Raw genomic sequence first — 7,672 nt, forward strand, 5'->3', positions numbered from 1 at the left:
AAAAAAAAATTCATTCCCATATAAATCGGTATCGATTGATGATTGATTAGATTTTGATTCTTTTGGAGCTAAAACATGGATTTTTTTTATAAATCAACAAAAAAAAATCATCAAGAAAAACAAAAACAGTGGCTATTTATATTCTAAACACTTTGGACTATTGGTGTCGAAATGGCCGGCAACATAACCAAAAAAAAAAACTGTCAAAATGTTTATATCGACAGTTTTTTCTTATCGAGGTGATTTATCTATTTTTTTTGTTGCACCACTATTTATTTATTGAATTCAAGGGACCGATTTCATTCGGATGATGACGATAATACAAGTTGACCAAAATGAAAAAAAAACAGAAAAAACGAAAATCCACCATTCACTTTCATCATCATTTGGATGTATGAAAAAAATATCCAAGCATTAAATTTCTAGTCAAGTTTTTTTCAATTTTTCACAGTAAATAACCGGAATTATTTCGAGCAACGTTGGTTTTTTGTTTCCATCTCTCTCACCCTGTCTCTCTCCCATTCCAAATTCCATCGATTTGATCCCCCATAAACAAAACAAGGCGGTCCCAATTTCCAATGAAAAGCAATTGAAACCTAAAAAAAAAGAAATGGAGAAAAGAAATTTTTTTTTTTGAAGATAATTAAATTTGGCTGTTTTTTTCAATTTTCAAACGCAAAAAAAATTCAAGTTCATTTTTTTTACGTTTCAATAATGCAACAACAACAACAACAGAAAACAAAATGACAAAGCCATAAAGAATTTAGCTTGTCACAGCAAACAAACAAACAAACAAACAGAATTTGATTCAAAAAATTCATTTCCATAGACAACGAATGTTGAAACTTTTCGATCTCAACAATGACAATGATCCTGATCTGAAATAAAATGAATGAACGAATGAATGTTTCGAATGTCATAATAGGATTACAACATTGAACAGCAACCAAATTCATCCCAAATGGATTGACTGACTGACTGACTGAATGATTGAATGACTGTTATTATTATTATCATTGGCCACAGCTGAAACAACAACGAAAAAAAAACGCCCCGAATCTAATTGAATTATTTGTTTTGAAGCCGAAAACGATAAATTTCAAATTTAAGAAAAACACCACACACACACACACCCAGACATTGAAGTTGAAATTTCAAAAGTTTCATAACTATCAAATTTCGTTTTTCGAATGTTTGCTGATCCAATTATGTCATCAAATTTTTTTATTTCTAGGTTATTCTGAAGAATTGACAATGTACTGGATCTGGATTCTAATTTATAGAAAAAAAAACCTAGGCCAATTTTATTTGATACACGCGTTTTTTGCAGCCAATTTGACAATGGAGAGAGAAAGAGAGAGTTACATAATTAATTTTAAATTACCAATCATGGCAAACATTGTCAATGATGATCATTGGGTTTAATTAAAATTCAATTATCTTTCCTATGCACACACACACAACAAGACCAACCATCGCCATTCAATTATCTTTGTGAAAGCAAAAAAAAACCGCTTCGAACCGGAACAGCAAACACCAAACACCAAACAACAACAACAACAGCATCACTGAAATTCGAAACATTTTTTGACAGCCCGAAAAAAAAACCGATAACCAAAGTCAAATTTAGACAAACATGCAAAGTTTACATGGAAAAAAAATTCACATTCACTCACATTATCTGTATTCAAATAATGCTGATCAATTAGGACACACACACAATGGCCCCCACTGACAAAAGTAGCAACTAAAGGAGAAAAAAAAATTCTGCTGATTAAAGCTCATCTCAACCATTATACAGTGGAGCATTATCCGCAATGGTCACAGAAGAACAAAAAAAAAAAATGTTGAAAATATGCACAAGCCATCGATAGAGTGAAAAGAATAATTTTGCTGAGTTGTATAAATTTTTTTTTTCATCTTCAACTGTCGTTCATCAATGTTTCTGGATCGATTTAAGGCTTCAAGATCATCATCATCATTATAATAATAATAATAATAATAACTATACTATAGTGAGATGAAGTGAATTGTAGAATTTATCCGTCCGTTTTTTTTCCTGTTTTCTCTCTATACTCAAAAAATGTGGTTATTGTTTGCCAGAATAAAAGAAGGTTCCGTTCACATATATAGTATAATTATTATTATTATTATTATTGAATATAAATAAGCAAAGTAGACTATAGAATTCTGTATTCTTGAATTTTTTTGGTTTTTTTTCTCTTAACGAAAAAAGAAAAGAAAAGAAAGGAAAAGAAAAACCTGACAATAACAGCAGCTGAATGACATTATTGATCGTTTGAAAAGAAAAAAAATGCAACCGTTTTTAGTTTCGCTCAGCATCTCAATGATGATCATATTATCATTTTTTTTCTTTTTTTTTGCTGGATGATGCTCATTAATATTATCATTAGACATTAGATTGTTCATCATGTTGAAAGATTGGTTTTTTTTTTGAATAATTTTCTGTTCTTTTGACAGCATTTTGCGGATGAAAAAAAAACATCACAGACAGCAGCCTAAATAAACAACAGACTTACACACACAGAGACACAGAAATCGATCATCTATAGCTTTGCAACGAGAATTATTAATAATGAGCTCAATAGGATATATTCCGTCTTGAACGTTGTTGAAGAAAGATAGAAAAAAAAACCACTGTGGTGATGGGCTACACTAATTTAACCATCTTTTTTTGGGACATGAAATAATTGTCAAACTAAAAAAGAAACAACCAAGATGTTTGTCATCACCACATCACAGGTGTATATTATACACTCTACAAGTCTATATATGTAACCAGAGGCTATGAATTAACAAACTGAACAAACAAACCAATGAAATCGATAATGATGATGATCTTATGGATTGATCCAAAAAAATAAAACCTGAATAACAACAAGATTGAAAAACAGTTGAATAGCCAAAAAAAAACAACAACAACAACAACAACAATGATAATAATGGTCCATTATGATCCAGAAAAATAAACAAACAAACGAAGAAAAAAATTAATACCATAGTCATTAACATCATCGTAGTTAGTGTATCCGATTGCATTATTATGATCCGGACGAAAACGAAAACGAAAACAAAAAAAAATCCAATTTTCCACCATTGTTTGGTTCATTCATTATGGTTTTTCTTTTTCTTTTTTTTTGGCTTGTTTCATTTGTTTATTCTGTTTCCACCATGATTCTAGTTTCTCATTTTATTCCATCACAAAACATACACAGAAAGTGATGCATGAAATGTTTTCATTTGCAGAAACAAAAAATTAAGATTACCAACCAGAATACAGTGTATATATGGTGTAAGCTAAATTATGAAGTGTCAAGGTTTCTTATTTTTTTCCTTTTTTGCTCGTTTGGCTTGGATCTTTGATCCTAAATGATCCTACTACTACTACTACTACTGAAGAAAAAAAATGATAATAAATATAAATTAGTCATTTGTGTAATGCACAATGAATGAGAAATGAATGAACCAAGAGAATCCAATCCATGGATTTTTTTTTTGTTTTTTTTTCTGGAAAAAAAATTCTCTAACCTGATCGCATTTTGTAGCCACAAACAAAAGAAACAAAAAAAAAATTTCAATTTTTGTTGCTGTGTTTCGTTTTTTTTCTGGACAAACAAAAAACCGGACATGTCAAGCAAATTAATTTCAGATTATTATTTCCAAACAAAGTGGATAACAAAAAAAAAATCTTTCCATGACACACACACACACACACACTTGGTATCTCAGCTATAATGATTTGAGATGCCATTTTCTTTTTTTGGAAATTATTTCCAAACTTTTTTTTTTTGTTGCCATTCTTGATTCCATTGATTCCAAAATGGCCGTTCATTTCATTTCGTTTTTGTCGTCAAATGTAACATAAACACACACACATAAAGAGACAATGATGATGATGATCATCATGAACTTTACTATTGCTAAATGCATCTCAAATTGATCCAATTTTTCCTCGTTTTTTTTTAGGAAAAAAAACAAAGAGCAAGAAATTTCAGTTCGTTTCAGCTCGGTTATTTGTGTTTCATATATCAATCGATTCTATTATTTTAACTCATTTCATTGTATATTGCTTGATGCAATCTTTTTTTTTTTTTTTTTGCTTCGTGTTAAATTAGCCTTTTAATTTGCTTTTCTCTTTTTTGTTTCGGTGCAAAAGCCCATTGTTCGCTCTCAATTTCGAATTGGATCGACATAGAGATATCAATCTTTCGTAACAACAACAACAACAGCAGCAACAACAACAACGACAATAATAGCAACAAATAATCTTCACCGTAGTGAAGTGGGGAAGTGAATGGCCATTTTACATTTTACAAAATGGTGGATTTTTTTTTCTTCTCTTCAAAATAAAACTATTCGTTTGGTTAGTTTTTTTCATTTAACTCTTTTTTTTTGTTTTTGCTTTTTCAATCATTTCCCAAAAAAAAAGTTCTGCGTATTCAATGAATTCTACATTCTGTTGTTCATGGCTAGATTGGATTTTAATTAGCTCAGTCGTTTTTTTTCTTCATCCTAGTTATTCTATTACGAGAATAATATTATGTTACATACACACACATGTTTAGCATCAATGGTTCATTAACAGGAACTAAAAACCTCATTGAAATGAAAATAATCATCATCACTAGAGATGATGATTATTTTGTGTGGAAAAATTTCGAGAATTTCATTTTGTCGTTGTTGTTTGGCAATATCCGAGGTTAATATTTTTTTTTCAATGGTTGTCGAGCAGAAATTATAAACAAGGTGATATTAGGTCGATAGGTTTCACTATCTAGATTTTTTTTCCATTCCAAAAAAAATAATGACATAGAATTTGGCCAATTTTGATTTCGATATAATAGAAAAAAAAATTTCGGAATTGGCAAAAAAAATGTAATATGTATCGATTTCAAAATAGAGACAGAGATCCATAAAATAATTGGCATTTCATTTCATCTTTCATTTTTTTTTCATGAAAATAAAAATAGTCAATTGTCGATAAGGTCGATAACCGAAAAAAATACAAAAAAACCGACTGAGAGAGAGAGAGAGAGAGAGAGAGAGAGCAAAAGATAACCGAATGAAAAAGAAACTATTTATTGCCAGGAATAATGGGCAATATTCGTTGTTGTTGCAGAAAATTTCGATTCTTTCACTCTGTTTGTGTGTGTGTGTGTGTGTGTGTGTGTGTGTGTGTGTTAATGAGAATCCGAGCAACCAACAACAACAACAACAACAACAACGACGACGACGAGAAAAAAAACATATAATGAATTCATTTATTATAATGAATACTCTGTTGTTGAAAAAAATGATTACAAAAACCAAAAAAAATCAATCAATCGATAACAGCAGCAACCGAATAATAATTATAATAATGTTATTCAACAATAATCATCATCATCATCATCATCGAGAGATATCGAGAGAAAATGAAAAAAAAATTTTCGACAAAAAACAGCGATACTTTTTCAAAAAAAAAATTGGCCAATTTCAAATATTTACGAAAAGTAACAAGTTACGTTGTTTTTTAAATCTTGAACAACAACAACAACAATGGCTACAACAGTGAAAACACTCAAGAAAATAGGTTTTATTGTCATTTTTTTGTGTGAACATAAAAACATCTTGACTTTGTTGTTGAAAGAGAAAGATAGAAAAACATTTTGTTGTACACTACTATAGTAGTAACTAGTGACTAATATTTGCAAACAACAATCAACACACACTAAATCATCAAACACTTATCAAGAATTATTTACTGTTTTTTTTTTTTTTTTTTTTTTGACATGACAATGAAGAATTCTTTAAAAGTAAAATAAGTAACGGTATCAAGTATATTATTTTAAGAATCATATTAACTTTTTTTTTTTTATTATTCCGTCGTATAAGAATATTCCAAGATGATGATGAGAAGAAGAGAATATCTTGCCGTTGTTGTTGTTGTTGTTGTTGACTCAGTATGTTTTTTTTTCTCTTTCATTCTTTGAATAAATAAATTTAAATTAAATTTTCTCACATTTCACTTGACAACATCCTTTGATGATTTTTTTTTTAAAAAACAACAACAACATTGAATAATTATACTTGAGATGTTTGGCAACAACATCAACACATAATGTAAAGAATATTCTTGCCATGGCAGAATGGATGGATAGATGCATTACATTAAGTGAACATATTCTTTTGGCCAAAATTAAATTTCACCATCACACTTAAACCTGGTTTTTTTTTCATTTCTCTGTAGCTAATTGAATTCCGTCATCCAAATGAGAGAGAGAGAGAAAAAAAAATTGGTGAAATGAAATTCATACACTCACGTTATATTTATGTACGAGAAGTGTATTTTTTTTCTTGTTTTTGTTTATTTATATATAAATTCATTCCGCCATCAGAAATTTCAAGAGTAACTTGTTTTCAAGAATCAATTTCCCGAAATGGGAAAAAAATTTTTTTATTTTGATAAACTTATCTTTCCTGTTTGATCGACAACAACAACAACAACATTTCATTTCACAGTATGACAGGCACATCAGAATACGATAGTGCAATAAATTGACTGTAATAAATAGTGGAAATCAATTTTTATTGATGATCCATTGAATGAAATTCATGAAGAAAATCTGCATTCAATCAAGAGGATTTTTTTTCTAGTTATCAGGCACACACACGACAGAAAAAAAACTAAAACATCAACCGATCAATGACTGATATCGATGAATCAAACATCAAACATCATCATCATCATTTAGTTTATTAATTATGGATCATCAAACATTGGAAAAGATTTCTGCACAAACACACAGAAATTGAGCGTAAAAAATTCAATGTACACAAAAAAAACTGGCCAAAAATTTTTGCTTATCGGTTATTCGGTCATTTCGAATTCGAAATGAAAAAAAAACAACAAAAATTCCCATTTCCTTATCTTATTGTATATGTGTCGAGTTTTTTTTTTTATTTTTTTTCCACTCAAATATTGTTATTACTACAACGACAGGAAATATGATCGAAACTAACATTCTCGACACAACCAAGAGAGAGAGAGAAAAAAAAACCAGAATAACGATAAGATATTATGGAATTTGAGAATGATGACATGGATCAACGACATGTAATAGCAACAACAACAACAAAAATGGTCACTTTTTATTACACACACACACACTTAATGATAATTGTTCCTAGTCAGAAGTAGAAAAAAAATTCCAAATAACCATATCATCATGAATAAATTTAATGAATATTGGTGCAAAGTAACCTATTTCTAATTATAGAAAGAAAAATTAATTGAAATTGACAAATTACGATATATATGAGGTAAAGTGATGATGAATGAATGCTGAAATGAAATGAATATATTATGATTATAGTCAGATAGATAGATAGATAGATAAACATGGCATTACAAGGGTAGAAATAGACATAAAAGTAAAGATTAATGTAATGGACCAAAACATAATGAATGAATGAATGAATGAATGGTTAATTGGTAAATTTTCGTTCGTTCGTTCATTCATTAACATGTAACACAGAATTTGTCACACACACACACAGATGCAGAATAAATAAATAAACCATTTTTGGACATGTATTTCATCATCATCATCATGTTGATATATCAATATTTAATCTGAATATACAAAAAAAAATAATGGAAAACAGAATA

The sequence above is a fragment of the Dermatophagoides farinae genome, chromosome 3 (genome assembly GCF_024713945.1).
Source record: "Dermatophagoides farinae isolate YC_2012a chromosome 3, ASM2471394v1, whole genome shotgun sequence".
Classification (NCBI taxonomy): domain Eukaryota; kingdom Metazoa; phylum Arthropoda; class Arachnida; order Sarcoptiformes; family Pyroglyphidae; genus Dermatophagoides; species Dermatophagoides farinae.